The sequence below is a fragment of the Crassostrea angulata genome, chromosome 10, assembly GCF_025612915.1.
Source record: "Crassostrea angulata isolate pt1a10 chromosome 10, ASM2561291v2, whole genome shotgun sequence".
Classification (NCBI taxonomy): Eukaryota; Metazoa; Mollusca; class Bivalvia; order Ostreida; family Ostreidae; genus Magallana; species Magallana angulata.
Window position 1 is genome coordinate 37,330,684 of NC_069120.1, and position 16,088 is coordinate 37,346,771.

Sequence of the window (16,088 nt, forward strand, 5' to 3'; positions counted from 1 at the left end):
GAGAGAGAGAGAGAGAGATCTCAGTTTTAAGTAAATGAGCTCGCGTGTTTTAATTTGATTTTCAATTTTTATACCCATCAGTTATGCATTGCAAGTTCAGCATAACACTTTTCATTCCAAAAAAAAAAAAAATAAAGCTGTTATTTCCACTCTCTGTCAATGTCTGTACAATCAAATGCATGAAATTCCAACATGTCTCTCGAGGCCTTGTAGAAATGGGGGAAATGCTATATTTTGAAAGCCCTTTATACCGGTATTACTGTATTTGTATCATAATTCAATTTCAGGACGTTTCTTTTTTTGTGTTATTCAATTTGATATTGTATTCAATTCTCATTTGGGCTGACATACAGAATACAAAGCAACAAAAAGGCATGCGAATGTAATGTATTTTCTATTGTATTATACGTGTTAAAATGATTTTTTTTTAAAAACCGTTAACAAAACAACCAAGCGAATTTAAAATTTTCTCACGTTCTGAATATGTATATGCCAAATATCAAAATTTCATTTCATGTCATTGATGAATGTAAATATTTAAACGTAAACAATAAATTGTTTTCCTTGGTTTTCCATTGGGGATATGAAAGTAGAGACATTGCAGAAAAAGTACATAACCCGCTAACGCGGTTATGGACATTTTTTCTGCAATGTCGCTACCTTCATAACCCACATGAATCATCAAAGAGAGCATTTTATTGTTTATTTTTACATCTTTTTTTTAAACTAATGAATTGGTAGTAAAGAGTAAATAAAAGTAACCAAATTATTGTTAATTATAATATAAAGCAGTACGTAGGATAAAAGAAAAGGCCAAGTCGTCTTTTGGGTGAATTTGAGTCTGACACCATCATGATTATTTCGTGCAGTCCGTGATTTTTCTTAGGTTGCTGAAGGTTTCAACCGATCGACAAACTGGTTAGAACTGGATCGTGTAGATTTTATCCTGTAATTTCTCTATCGATCCATGAATCCGTAAGATAGAGAGGAATCATATTTAGTGGATGTAAATATAGTGTAATGCAAAGTTTCATTTTATATAGAACCATTTTAACAAATAGCTTGGACTTTGGATATTTGTGGCAGATATATGGCTCTTTGAAATCAACAAGATCTGTCTGTCGGCTGTTGAACATATTTCGCTTGAAACCACACCCAGTGTCATTTTTAACTTGTTTTGGCGCAAGAAATGTTACCGAAAGTCCAAGGTCTTGTTAAAATGGTTCTATATCTATGTATGATGTAGAATACATGTATTTCAACAAAACGTGAATCCTTGTATTCGACAGAGCATGGAAAACTTACAGTATCTCCTTAAGAGCTCGGTGATAAAAATAAAATTGGGTTTAGTTAAATAGAACAATTCTAATAGACCTTGGACTTTCAGAAGGACGTAACATTCTATTTCTTGCGTCAAGACTAGCTAAACATGACGCTGGTTTCATGTGAAATATGCACTGCTTGCATGGTCTGAGCTCAAAAGCCAGACAAATCTTGTTGATTTCAAAGAGCCATGGTGAATGGCCTTCAGTGAAGTAGACAGCTATACTCTGTCCCAAGATATCCTGGATTCACATTTGGCTTAATTGCTTGATATTTATAAATACCTCAGGATTCAAACGATGTTCATTCAAAAGTATGAAAAATTTCCAAGATTTCTCAGTCGAAACGCCCCTGTTAGCTTATCCGGTTTCAATACAATGCTAAAAAATGTGATGTCTACGGAGATTTTGTATTGCAGCAAGCCCGGATGATAAGGTTGAAAAATTGCGCGATGTATTCCGAGTGTATTCCGAATGGAGAAAAGATGTAAACATTCCCCATTATAAATCTCCGTAAGGAATCTGTTTTCGTTCCTGTGAATTTTTCCGAGTGAAAGATGATAATTTGTAAATGAAATTATCTTGGAAAATATCCCTTTCAACTATTTCAACTGCACTTCTTTCACAGGTATGTGTATTTTTAATAAAAATCGTCCAAATGTGCTGCATAAATATCTTGGGACAGACTATAGTTACGTCACATTGCTGTTTGACACATCTACCAAAAGTCCAAGCTCTTGTTAAAATGATTCTAATGGAATACTAAAAGTTTACATTGTATCATCGCATCCCCTTTTTTTCTAATTCTAAAGCCATATCTTCAATCAAAGACTCGTTTTCTTTTTTTATATACGGCTTGGACTTTGGATGCTTGAGAAAAACAAAATACGAGAAAGTATGAAGGCACGAACTTAAGAGGATACTATTTTATTCTCTTCCCAATCCGTCCTTAAAGTGAGAGAATCGACAATGATTGCGCCTTAATGAATATGATTAAATTTCGCATGTGCATTGTGTGAAGCTCTCAGGAAGTAAATCTGACATTACGAAGCGCATAAGAAGCTTTCAGATATCTGTCATCAAAGCAGGGGGAATACACCGCACCGGCCATGATGAGGTTGATCACGATATTATACCAATCTCCAAATTATCCTCGGAATAAAAACCTCATAAGAAGACAGTCGTGCTAATCGGGATCTTAATTTACCAGAATCGGGAGTTTTTCTTTCCTCTTCCCACCTAACCCAAAAGAAAGAGATACCTGTAGATACTTATGTAAAGTGACTGGCAAGGTGTTCGGGGCGTCATAAGGTGAGTAGTTTTTTCAATTCAAATATATCGAATTAGGAAATTTCCGAATTGCTCGAGGTAAAAATTGTTTTAATACCTTAGTTATATTTGCACATTGCAAATTTAGAGAGAGAGAGAGAGAGAGAGAGAGAGAGAGAGAGAGAGAGAGAGAGAGAGAGAGAGAGAGAGAGAGGGGTTACATCTATATGTGCTGGTATCAATTTTTGATGATTACTACATCATTAAAACTATATTTACACCAAAACCTATGTTTATGGGGAAACTAACTGTGTTTATTCTGTGAGGAATGAATGGTTTGATGATAAATGTTTGATCGGCAAACACAATGAAGAAATGTTAATGGCTATTTTAGTATTTTGCAGCTATCAAACGATGGCTTTAAAGTTCTTTTCCATGCCTTAATTACAAACCTTCATTCTTTATAAGCTATTTTGTCGGCGCGAGGCCCTATCAATACAGTGAATTTCGAATGAATAATTAAAAAAATGTCTAAAATATTTCATTTACATACTGATTAATGTGACGCTATGGGCCGACATTTCTTGTATGCATATTTTTTCCTCGATTGTAAAGAATATGTTCAAATAACTAAGGCGGGTAGAATGCAGTAAAACGATTGATAAGGATCTGAAAATTATCAAAAGTCTGTAGGCAACATTATATGTTGTTATACTTTCATGTTAAATACTGAAATCTGATTGGTTAAGACGCAGTTCATAATCCGTTCTATTACTCTCAGCGTTAGCAACGCACTTAGCAACGGGTAACATTATATAATTGTTATAATTTCATGTTAAATACTGAAATCTGATTGGTTTAGACGCAGTTCATAATCCGTTCTATTACCCTCAGCGTTAGCAGCGCACTTAGCAACGGGTAACTTTAAAAATTGTTACATGCACGAAAATTATGCGCGTACGGTTGACAATGGTTTTCTCGGGGTGTCAATTTCAATTGTTATACTTTCATGTTAAATACTGAAATCTGATTGGTTAAGACGCAGTTAATAATATTTACTATTACCCTCAGCGTTAGCAACGCACTTGGCAACGGGTAACATTAAATAATGTTACATGCGCGAAAATTATGCGCGTACGGTTCACTGCAGAATTCACGTTATTCCTATATATGGGCAGTAAAAATTTTCTTAAAAATTAAAAAAAAGACAATCAGTATAACAAAATAAATAGTGCCTGTTTGGGAGGATAACAGTTGAAATTGACACCCCGAGAAACCCATTGTCAACCTCCGCTTCGCGTCGGTTGACAATGGTTTTCTCGGGGTGTCAATTTCAACTGTTACCCTCCCAAACAGGCACTATTTATATACTGTTACCCTCCCAAACAGGCACTATTTATATACTCTCAATTCTAACTGGAAAGGCCAATGGGGCAGATAAAAAGATTTTGTATTTGGGGCTCAATTTCAGCCTTAAAAATAGAAAAAAATTAAGTGATCTGCTTAATTTAGTACATGAATCTTAGATTTTTATCTTGTTAAATATTTCACAGTGCATGTTGTTTAAGATATTATTTTTTGCAGGTGTGAAGTATGTACCAAAGTTGATATTTAAATATGTTGTAGAAAATTACGATTACACCGTTTGAAAGTCATTTGCGCCATATGTTGTCCAATGTTCTCCCTTTCATGTAAATATTCTGTGAATATGAAAGACTAATTGAATAAACAATGTACAAGAACAAATTCTATCTTGTGAACAACCCCCCCCTCTCTCTCTCTCTCTCTCTCTCTCTCTCTCTCTCTCTCTCTCTCTCTCTCTCTGAAAATAGCATTAAACATAAAAACATTAAAATGTGCGGCAACTTTTCTAAGAAAAACCTTTTCATTTGGCACACCCTTGACGTTTATGAAAGTGCATACAAACCGGCAAAAATATAGTAAATTGGGTAAAATATACCGGTATGACATCATTACGGACTATATATGTGTATATAGTCTTCTCTCCAAGACTGGCTCTAACTCGGCTCTTCGCTAATCATCTGGAATTATTCTTACACTTGAGAGCAATTAAAATGATATATTCATTGACTTCTTGGTTAAGATCCAGCGTTCGCATCGCTATTACATCAAAATCCATTAATTTGATGAAGCGCTCACTTTCAGAGCCTTATTCTCGTATGTTTTGATCGGGAATTTATTTCTCAAAGGACATCGCATTGGTGTCGTGGTTTAATACAGCTTTTAGTTAAATCTTGCGTCATTAGAAATACGACAGGGTTAAACGAGATTTATGAACCTTTTCTTGGGCCTTGAGAGCGTTCGAAAATCTTTCTTGTAGGGCTTTCGATCAGGAATACGAAAGCTGCATATTAGATCTAAGCGGCTTGGCGCTTCCAGTACCTTTGGAATTCTGATATCCGTACTTTGGATGTACAAAAAAAAATACTGTATATGCATGTTTTCAAATACAATCATGCAAAATTTAATAAAATCATTCTTTAAGATACACGAACAATATGCTGCATGTACACATACTTCGTAGAATAGAAAAACTAGTAAACGAAAAGAAATGTATACATGTGTAATAAGAAATAATAACAAATCAACCAAAAAATTTGTTAATAAAACAAAAATGTTCTAGGCATCCGATATAAAGACGCCAAACTCCTGATTTCGTTGCGTAATCTCTTTTTTTTTTAAATCTAATTCTTTGTGTTGGTCGATACATCAGCTACATTTATGTAATAAATGTGTCAAGTGAAAATGCATTGTTAAAAGTCGAAACTAAAAAAAAATTGTCTAAGTTTTGTGTTAATAAATTCGATAAATGACCATAAAGTTTGTTGAATCTTAGCCTTAAAGCTTTTGGGTGGCAAATATTTTTTATTGTTTATAAATTGTGTTAACCAAGAATGTATGCTTTTTATCGTGGTGTTTTAATTTCATAATAATGTTTTTTGCTCTGTTTTATTATCATAGTACATAAGCGTTCCTTATACTTTACAGACTATAGTTTCTAAGTTCACGCAAACTTTGTTCTCTCAGGGCATTTTTCGAGACCTGTTCCTCACAAAAAAATGTAAATACGTTCCAAAAGAAAGAAAACAAAATGCTATCTTTCTCACTACATTGCACGCCTAAGGAAGCAATTATTGAACGCATCACTTTATATGCTGCTCTGATTCAGTTCTTTGATCGCAATAGCAACACGACCCAAGTTAGTTTTATTATGAACACCAAAGATCCTAGCTACAGTATACATCGCGGTCATTGTCGGACTAAGTACCTTTGTCCGTTGTCTTCACTGACTCCCACATAAGCTGATGAATCATTGATCGAAGCACCTATCTTACGATGACCATTAAAGACACAGTAATCGAACACAAGGATCCTCAGAGTTTATGGTATAAAGGGGGAAAGAGTCTTCGTGACAGCTTTGAATACACAGAGGGGCCTTTCCCTCCGATCCGACACTTAAATATCCGCCCTGACAGTCACTCTGCTGACCAAAGTAAGTTAATTAGACGGACTACGTGTTATTTACATATCAAATTTTCCCTGTAACGATGAAACGAAATTGGCTTCGCGAACTATTACATCGCGTGCTACTTCTTGTGGGTTCCCAAGTATTGTCACTTATTCAAAGACCCCTTTGTGTCTGTCCTCTGTCGTTTTAACCATTTCGTGTCGTACATCTTTACGAGATGGCTGCTCTTGGCGACAGCTGAGAAAGAAGGACAACGACTTTTATTCTAAATACTAGTATATGAATTTTCTTACCCATACGTGTTTAAATGTAACTCAAAGAAGTATTTTCAGTTTAAGTTGAAAAATAGAGAAAATTTAACTCATATGCATGGGATTTGGAATGGGAATATGTTTGAATTAAAGCTGATTGTCGTACATGTATATGGGCTATGTAAATCTAAAACATCAACATATCTTTATCTATTTGCTCCGAGTTTCATGTCCACAACTACTGTGTGTGTGTGTGGAAGGAGGGGCCTGAGGTTTAAATTCAGTTCGGATGCTAACATTTGAGTGACAAATAAAAAAACAAGGAAATGTTCTTGGTCAGAGGCATCAAGACGTATACGCACAATTAAGAAATTTCGTTTCAACACTGACGCAGACTTAGTCTGCGATTTTTATCTCATAATGAAAAAAAAACCCGGCCAATGCAGAAATGAATAAGGTGCTAACAAAATTTTACGTATGGTACATGTACTCATCAACATCTTGCATCGCCTTGATTAATTGTAAGCGAGGCGTGAACAAACAAGTATTATTCAAGGTCTGAGTTAATATAAATATCATCTTTAGTTTCCTCTACAATGCTGGTCAAGCTTACAAGCATGCACGTGTTTGTTATAATGAAAACAGTTCGTGGCGTGACGAAATCTTGCAATATATTGACAAAAATTACGCAAAATGCGTGAGTAAGGTTCTAGTTCTATAGGCTGTCGAGCTGAACTGAAACGCGCGCTTTCCCTCAGAGAATGAACAATCAATGTAAATATACAATAGAATCAAAGAACGAACAAAAAAATGAAATACAAACAGTTGCCCAATGTGACCATAAAGTTCGTGTGTATTAGGGTGAAGGCGATTATTGTAGACGAAATATTTCATTAAATTTTGTAATTAATTACTTTAACTTTCTCCATTTTTTATAAAGTAAAAACAATTATGCAGATTTTGCTGTTGTGAATCTCCCCTTCCCCACATTTAAGAATCTAACATGTAAAACTCAATCTTCATAGCCTCATTCCATTTACCTATAGTAATGTATATCGACATTTTCATTTGGCTCAATTGAAACCTCCAACAAACAATTTTGTTTGTAAATTTAGTTATTAATAAAGTCACGATGAACGTTCAAGAAACGGTTAATTTTAGTAGCTGTCGAACAATTTGAGGAAGATATAAAACTCATTTTCAATTAATCCTTGATAAGAGGTAAATCCAAGATCTAGATCTTTTAAGATTTATAAAAAAAACCCTGTATGCTTTTAAATCTATGGTTAAGGTAGTAAAGAAGTTTAATACCCTTTCTCAGAGAAAATCACTTTCTCGATGAAATCGAAGTTCTGTCATTTAGAATTGATGAAGGGAACTTCATGTTATTGCCTAATGGTTCCTTAAATGTTCTTGCCTTTCTCGATTTCCATCATAGTACGCCATTCCAATACCTTTCATTTAGCAAATGAGGATTGAAATCATCCTTCTTACTTTAAACTTTCCTCAATTTACGTCATTAATTACACCTTTATAAAGACCGACTTAACGAATCAAATAGGCCGTTACAGATAGTTTTTGTTGGAGCTGAAATTTCTTTTTGTTTATTGATAATTCACAGTTCAAATGCAAAAGATCTATTCGAATTGCAATTATTTCAGATCATTAAACAAACAGAAATTTTCTACTTATTCTATTAAAATTGATTGCGTGTACCGTATTTGAGAGAGAGAGAGAGAGAGAGAGAGAGAGAGAGAGAGAGAGAGAGAGAGAGAGAGAGAGAGAGAGAGAGAGAGAGAGAGAGAGAGAGAGAGAGAGAGAGAGAGAGATTTCTAATACCAGTAAGGTTTTACGACAAGAAAGGCTCCCAAGAGAAGATGATATTATATTTTGTAAATAGGAAAAAATTCTCCCCAGAATTCGAACTAATTCAACAGACACACAATAAGACTATTCCGAGAAACAATGTTCTAATGAACGAAATAATGGCTTTCTCAGGTTCATGCTAGAGAATGAACGAATTGAGAGACAAACAAGTATTATTTTATTATCTTTAAAATTGTAAAGCATGTTCCATGGCAGGTAGACTCGTAAAAATTGCAATAAAATCAAGCGAAGAAGGCAGTCGTTTGGAAAGTAAATAGACCGGAGTCTTTGAACGCATTTTCAGGCAACTTGTAATTCTTGTCTTAAATTTTTTTTTATTTTTAAAGGTAAAATATACAGGAAAAGACAATTATTTAAGAAATGTTTAACGACTTTGAATGTGAATATAGGATAGATCTACTGTTAATCATTCAAGATTTGGGGTGGGGTTGAGTGGGTAGGTGGGTGTACTAGCGTTCCCCATTGTCCTAAGTCTGCATATCTATTCAGTAGGAATATATAGTACAATCTAATTAAAATCAGACTTGCAAAACCGTTCCTCTACGATATGTATATAAATAAGTATTGTATAGCGTATCGCAGAGAAGCGATTTTAAAAGTCTAAGTTTAATAATTAGATTGGAATCTAGTAGTCATGCTTTATTGTAGACATTTTAATATTGATAACGAGAGAGTATTCTACATGTATGAACTAAAAGAAATCCTCATTTATAATATGGTTATGTATAACAACACTGCAGTAGGCTGTTTATAAAAGGAACCTTGAAATGTACTAATCTAGGGACCTAAAATATGGTGGTGGGTTTTTTCCTCGGTGTTTCATGTGATGTTACGTTTTGGCAGACACAGCTGTTTCAATGCATAGAGCGGTTTTTCTGTTTTCTTTCAATAAATGACGATAGTAAATGAACTTGTTGGAGTCCTACATGTATATCGATTTGAAATTAATGGGAGAGAGTTGAGATAGATGTTTTGAAATTTATTTTTTTGTCTGACACGTTGATAAGTTTATATTTGATTTTGTACAAATAAGATATAAATTGATATTATTAAAAGAATTTAATCACTTTTGCGCACGTGACCTTCTATCCCAAGGGAGGACAACACGTGATATAATCTGCAACTTGAACATTATTCAAAGAAAACATATTGGTTGAAAAACAAATACATTGCAGTTTTTTTTACTGACTGAATTTACTTTGCCAATCATGGTTGAAATTTTTGCACAGTAAACAACTTTAATTCTATCAAATCATTGATTTATCCTACTTTATATGATCATGATTCATTACACTTTTTGTTTGAAAGTAAAAGAAGACTTTAACAATAATATCACGGTTTCTATTATTTATAGCAAAGTTAGTTCTAGTCAATTTCAAGGCAGATGAAAAATATATGATTCGGTGTGTCTGGAGCCGCAACTAATGTTTCAAAAAGAAAAACCCCAGACATGTCAATATTTTTTTTTTCTCAACAAGATGTAAAACGTGTCTTCTCACACACTATGTAACTTTTTAATTAGTGCCCATTCTCCCTTTTTTAAACCTTGTCATAGAAACCTCTTCATTACAAATTAAAATCCACACAAATTCGTGCAAATAATTTTACAAAAGAATTGTAAATTAGAAAATAACGACGTTTAACACATGTCATATATTAGGAAATTGCATCGAAGAGGGAGACTAGTTCCTTTTGACTTAAACTTCTATGCTTAAAAATCATAATTGCTTTTCAAGACGTGTCGTTTTTAGCTGCCATAAATTTGGGATGTTTTATGCTTGAAGTCATGGCAAAATTTGTTGAACATAGTTTTGTGTTTTTACACTCTACAGCAATGCGGTTTATTCATATAATCAAATAATTCCAAATTCAGTACTTATTCTAGCATACCCATACTCTCAGTTTGAGGATAAACACTTAAATGATTCATGAGACTGGTTTTCAAAATTTCATTTAATCGACAATCAATAAAAATCGACCCAGCGCCTATAACATGTAGGCACCAATTATGATTTAGTTTTACTTTATGTCCAAAATCAAGGGAACTGTAAAAGAGAAATTATTGGTGACAGATGGGGACTAAGACACCATTCTGTTAGGGATGCTAGCAGAATTAACGAGTAGTCAATATTGCACCCAAATCACAGGAAATTAACTTGCCGGACGTACAAGAGGAAATCTTTGCTCTGACGAAATTTACAAGAGAACTCAGAAGCCTACATGAGAAACCCATTTTATGAAATTGACATGACACGAAGAGGGGGATCGGGGTATTTCGCACGAAGATAAATCTTGGTACGAAGCTAAAGTAACCGGTGTTTGAATAGGATTTCACTGAAAATCATAAAGTGGTTTTTGGTTCGGCTTTCATTGAGAATGATATAATTTACTTGAAATGAAACCACACAGCTAATGTTCGCTTTAGCAACGCCATTAACCAAACTACAATTGCAACGAATCATGACCTATTTAGATTGTTTAAAACCCCGGCAAAATAAAAAAAAAACCCGAATGTATGGACCTTTACTATATTGTACATTGATTTCTGGGTAAGATAGCTTTAGTTATGATTAAGTTTTATCTATCCCAGGTTGCCGTTTCCGTCAAAATGATTCAATAAACAACACATGCCGTCATATAAGTACAATTAAAGTCGATATCCAAATATGCCTACATCAATATGTCATATTTATCCCTGAAAAAGATAATATTTTTATGAAGGCTTGGAATAAGGTAAATCTATCATCTTTTTTTTTCCAGTTGCAAGTTCCTTTAACACATTTGCAAAAATTTTCAACATTGTCATCTCGGTAAATTATATAGTTTGGAATGCATGAAGTCCATATGCTCTTTCATCGAATCCACGCTCGCCACATCACAAAAATGCCTTTTATTCATTAGTCGTTGACTTTCAAATCTTAAAAAAATATTTTAGAATGCCTTTTTTAAAGAAACGCCATTACCATATGTTTTATTCTTAAATTTTTTTAGTTTCCATTAACATGTTTTTTTATGTAAACTATTCAGAAACAACGTCCATATCATGGGACATGACAATGAATTGTTTAACGGACGTTATTACAATCTTTATTGGTAATTGATGACATTCATTTGATAAAATTCAATCGCAGTCAATCTTGTAAAAAGAAACCTCGTTTTTTTTAACGGATTATAGTAGAAATTGCAAGTCACATTATATGCAGAAACTGCCAGTTTGCACGGCTAAAGTGTGCTTTACATGATCATTATGGTCAATCTAAATCAATTGTTAGATGCCCAACCAGATAATGTAAATGAGTTTTGAATTGCCTTCCAAAATTACGTACGCAAAATGGCATCTAAATTGCCACTGTCTCTAAATTGAATGGTTCCGATATCATGTATAAAAGTGATATGCCATTATAAATAGCATGAATTGATATATGATACTTTTATATAATGTCATATTTATTGAACATTTGCGGCGACTACCAGGGGTAACACTGGTAGCAAATTTTACCCCTAAAAACCATTGATATATATAAATGAACAAAAAGTGGATTACCTTTACCTGGTTCTAACTTGCCAGCAGTGATTGAGATAAAAAAACAAATTTTATGGATAAATCTTACATGAGATAATTACCCTATCTACTCAGAAGACATGCAACTACAAACTGACTATAGATGACTTTATATAACACTCATTCAAATCGCGAGAACCCACGCGATGATTAAAAATTGCGTAATTGACAACACAAGGGAAATTTCATCTTTGAGTTAGCATACATGTTTAAAGATCGAAGACGCGATGTTACATTTTATGAAAAAATTAATTTCCAGGCAAATTAAGGATTATAATTCAAGATCAGTTCCCAATGCAGTGATTTCCATATACCGTATGATCTTATGAAAACTACATGTAACAGCTTTTAAATATAATTCATATCAATCTATCTGAAGTGCTTTGTATAACTTAATGGACAACATTTTGCTAACTTTTATGACTACATGTGTACTCAACATAAGACTGCATTATAAGCCACCATCCTCTTGTCTAAATCTCATGAGATAATTAGCTTTTGTCTTCTTTCTTGATGAAATCAATTAGAATGTCTTTCTCATCAAACAATAAAATGCTTTCATTTCGGTTCATTTGGGTATTATAATAAAAGTACTGTTGTATGATTTGCAGAAAATACATAATCCTTATTACCGAGTAACGTAATTTTTTTTTCGCGAAGATTGCAAAATGTTGCCTTATCCCGTATAAAACACAAAGAAATAAGAATTTCCCTGTTTAAATCTTTCTGGTTGATTTTGGCCATCCGAGTAATGCAAGACTTGTGTATTTGAATTGTATCCCAGTAACGATTCATCACCATGCATGTTTTGCATCACAGTAAAGGACTGGAGTTTTGCTGAGTTGATTATATTTGAGTATTGGACTCGGTAAATGCCGTCTTTTCCCCTTTGCAAGAACAATCTTCTTATCGTGGCACATAGTACAAAGTACTAATGTATTTGTTCAGCTACTACTTTCGTTTCGGGAAGTTTTCACTGTGTTTGAATGTTCCGTCAGTCACAACTTTTTTCAGCAAACTTTATACACGTATTTTATGAGCAGAACGGGGCATATTGCAAGACTCTTTAATTTCTGTTAGCTGCATGTGTATTTTTGTGTAATGAATTTATGTTACAAAAACATCGCAATTCGAAATTCGTACCCTCTGAATTATCGAAAGTGAAAGATAACAATTGTGTGCACACTGTTCATTACCATTAGTAAGTTTATCTACAACATGCAACTACGCTGATTAATGAATTTGCTAGAAACGGAACTTTCAGTTTTTCAACAACGTGTCAGTATTAAACAGAGCTAATGGCATCATTTAAGCAATAAACAATTTTTAGAGTTTATGGCGATATGAGTAGCATATAATTTGCCAAAACGTTCTGCATCATTCTGTCATGATTACTGAAAATGTTGTTTACTACAAATTTTTTGTTTACAAAATTTGTTGTTTTCGTTTGCATCTTGTGGTTGCAAGGAATGCAGAGGAAGAAAACAATAGGTATGGAAATATTTGAAAACAAATAATTCTCGTTTTTTTTTATAGCTCATGCAACATATTGAATGCTTTTAAATGTAAAAAAAATCGCAAATACAAGAGAAACCTAAACAAATTTACTCTGTATTTGTGTCTTCCAGGTCGCTAAACGTTCGTTAGTCCTCGTTTTTACAAATATTTATTTTTTCAGTCCATCAGTATTATGTAAAATTTCTTTTTTAGTTGTAAAATTGACTGTGTGTAACCACTTGTTAGCGTTAACGCGATTTCCGTCACAAAAGTGTGAAGGGTCCAATAAAACTAGGGCGTTAACTATCCATTATCCATTCATGAAAACGAAAAAATTCCATCGAGTCTGCCCACGACCAGTAAGTGTAAGAGAAACTGGCGTTGGTTTGCCGAAGATACATGGTATTATCGTTATTGTTCTTTTGTCAAATCCCGACTCAATAGTAGACATAAAATTTGACGTACGTTTAGGCTGTCGAAGGGAACGCAAAGGGGAAGCAAATAATTGATTATCCGCCATATCTGCATATGTTTAATTTAAAATTTAAAAAATGTTTTTACCCAAGAGATATTATGAAAACCCAAATATTATAAAATTTAACGAGCTCATGAATACTTTTAATGTAGAAAATCTAAAAAAATTGTAAATATTTATTAAGAAAATTTTCAAAGTCTGTTCTTCCAGAAACCAACTTTAACAACCTATTGTATTGTGATTTTAACTTTTTTTTGTCATTATTACTTCTACTGTACATGTGATCCTTGACTGTATTCGTGTACATTTGAATATACTGATTTTGAACCTCAAATACCAGTGAACTGGTCTTGAGCGAATAAAGAATTGAATTAAAAACATCATGCTGTAATTTTTTTTTTTTTGGAAATCATATAGAAATGGGCGTACCTGTAGAACTTCAATATATTTGAAAAAAAAAAGTTAATGAACAATAGAAATTAATGATTTAGCCTCAAATTTCGAGAGTGACTCATATGTAGTATTGGTCATTAAGTAATCGTCATGGCATTTTTGATATTATAAATAAATTAAATAAATGCCCATGCATGGTTAAAGAGATTTTTATAAAAAAAAAAAAACCCAACTGTGCTTCGATGAAAAATGTAATAAGCTGTTCTATACGCATTAGTGTTTTTACTGGTGCGTTTCATATTAACAATTTTCATTTTTGTTTGACAGTTGAGTTTGATGAGCTATATGTTAATGCTATCATATCGACCACTCGGCCCAGTTGTCAGAGGAGTTTTTAAGTGATGTATTTGATAATGTTCTCCAGAATTTCGTCGCGCATTGGTAATCATCGTTTTGGAGGTACTTATCGAAACTATGATCTTTTATCTTTCGACTTCTTCGGGAATGTTTATTTAGGCTCAATGGACATAGGATTTAACGGGAACTCGCTAAACAAACGCATGCAATTGATATTATTAGATGCGAAAGACGGAGAGCGCTAGAAAAGGAGCCAAAATATTTGCTAGATGTATATATACTTTTGTTTGTTTCCCAAACTCTTCATGTCTAATAATTTAAAGTTACGACGCGGTGGGCACTAAAACCTAACTGCTAAAACCAAACAGAATTATTATAAGTCCTCATTATATCATCATCGTTCAAATATTCCTCCTATTCATTCTTAAAATAATATTTCTTTTCTTTTTAACGATGCCACAACTGATGTGCTCCGAGCAATAAAGTTGTGAGAGAGAGAAAGAGAGGCGCGCACAAGCAAACCGGTATATAACGGAATAATTACCGATGTAGATTAACAACAGGGACTTTGAAAAGGAAATATTGATGAAAGATATTAAGGCAAAGTTTGTGTGTCGTTTATGTGTAAGTAGCTCGGTGTCAGTGCGGTAAATTTGAAGTATTTACAATTGTGGAAAGCACTTGACATAGAAGAGAGAGCCGTTTGTGAGCTGGCAACTATCTTCATACAGCTTACCCAAACCAAAGATAAAATTTGCGGAAACGCTGTGCAGTAATTACAGCAATTAGTTTATCTCAGGAGGAAGATTATTTCTGAATTTGAACACATTTTGTAAATAATGATACCATAAAATGTTCATGCTAATGTGCACAGGTAAGAGTTTTTATGCTAATTTTTATTAAATTTTCTTTTAAATTATTGTAAAAAAAAATGCTGCAACGCCATATCGCAAACCATTTTTAAATGAAGATAAAAGGGAAAAAAATCATATAATCATGCGTTTAATGAGCTTAATTGGATTGAGATTTTGACTATGTGTGCAACTCTTTTAAATGTTTCCCGCCCATTAAACACGCCTTTAGCCACAACGTGTGACTGATGAAAAGATATTTAGACCCATTTTGACAAGCTAGGGCCTTCGTCGTCTCTAACTTGATTACTTTTTTGATCATTATCTATAATATAACAAAAGATTCTCAACAATGAATGGATGTTTTTTTAGCATACATGCAATATCGCTCTACTGTTTACACTGCAGCGAATTCCACTAGCATTATCGTTTCTCTGTTTTTGATGTGTCGCAATTTTTTTTTTCAAATTTGATTAATCATATACGCACATTGCACCAATCCTTCGATCGTTACACAAGACACGCGTTTGAGCTATTGTTCGGCGATAACGATTTTTTTAGTGTTTGATAACGTGTTCTTTAGGTAAATTATTTTCAAACAGAAAAAAACCTTTTACTTATTTACGCGTACGAAAAAAGATTTTTTTTAACTTCTCGTTTTTATATTTGTTTGCAAGTCACCCAATTTCCTAAAATTTAATGAATTATAATCACCGTTTGGACAATGGTCCGTT

At 33.5% G+C, this 16,088-nt stretch overlaps 1 protein-coding gene across 2 annotated transcripts in view; it reads left to right on the forward strand.

Annotated features, from left to right (window-relative positions):
* The first annotated feature begins 2,399 nt into the window (after nt 1-2,399).
* Nucleotides 2,400-16,088, forward strand: part of LOC128166230 (receptor-type guanylate cyclase Gyc76C-like) — a 50,781-nt gene continuing 37,092 nt past the window's right edge. Inside the window, exon 1 of one of the 2 annotated variants that reach the window (XM_052831256.1) lies at nt 2,400-2,633. The gene's annotated coding sequence lies outside the window, so the exon portion shown is untranslated. Of the gene's footprint in view, nt 2,634-15,189; nt 15,378-16,088 lie in introns of those variants that run through there. The other variant, XM_052831254.1, reaches the window with a different exon arrangement.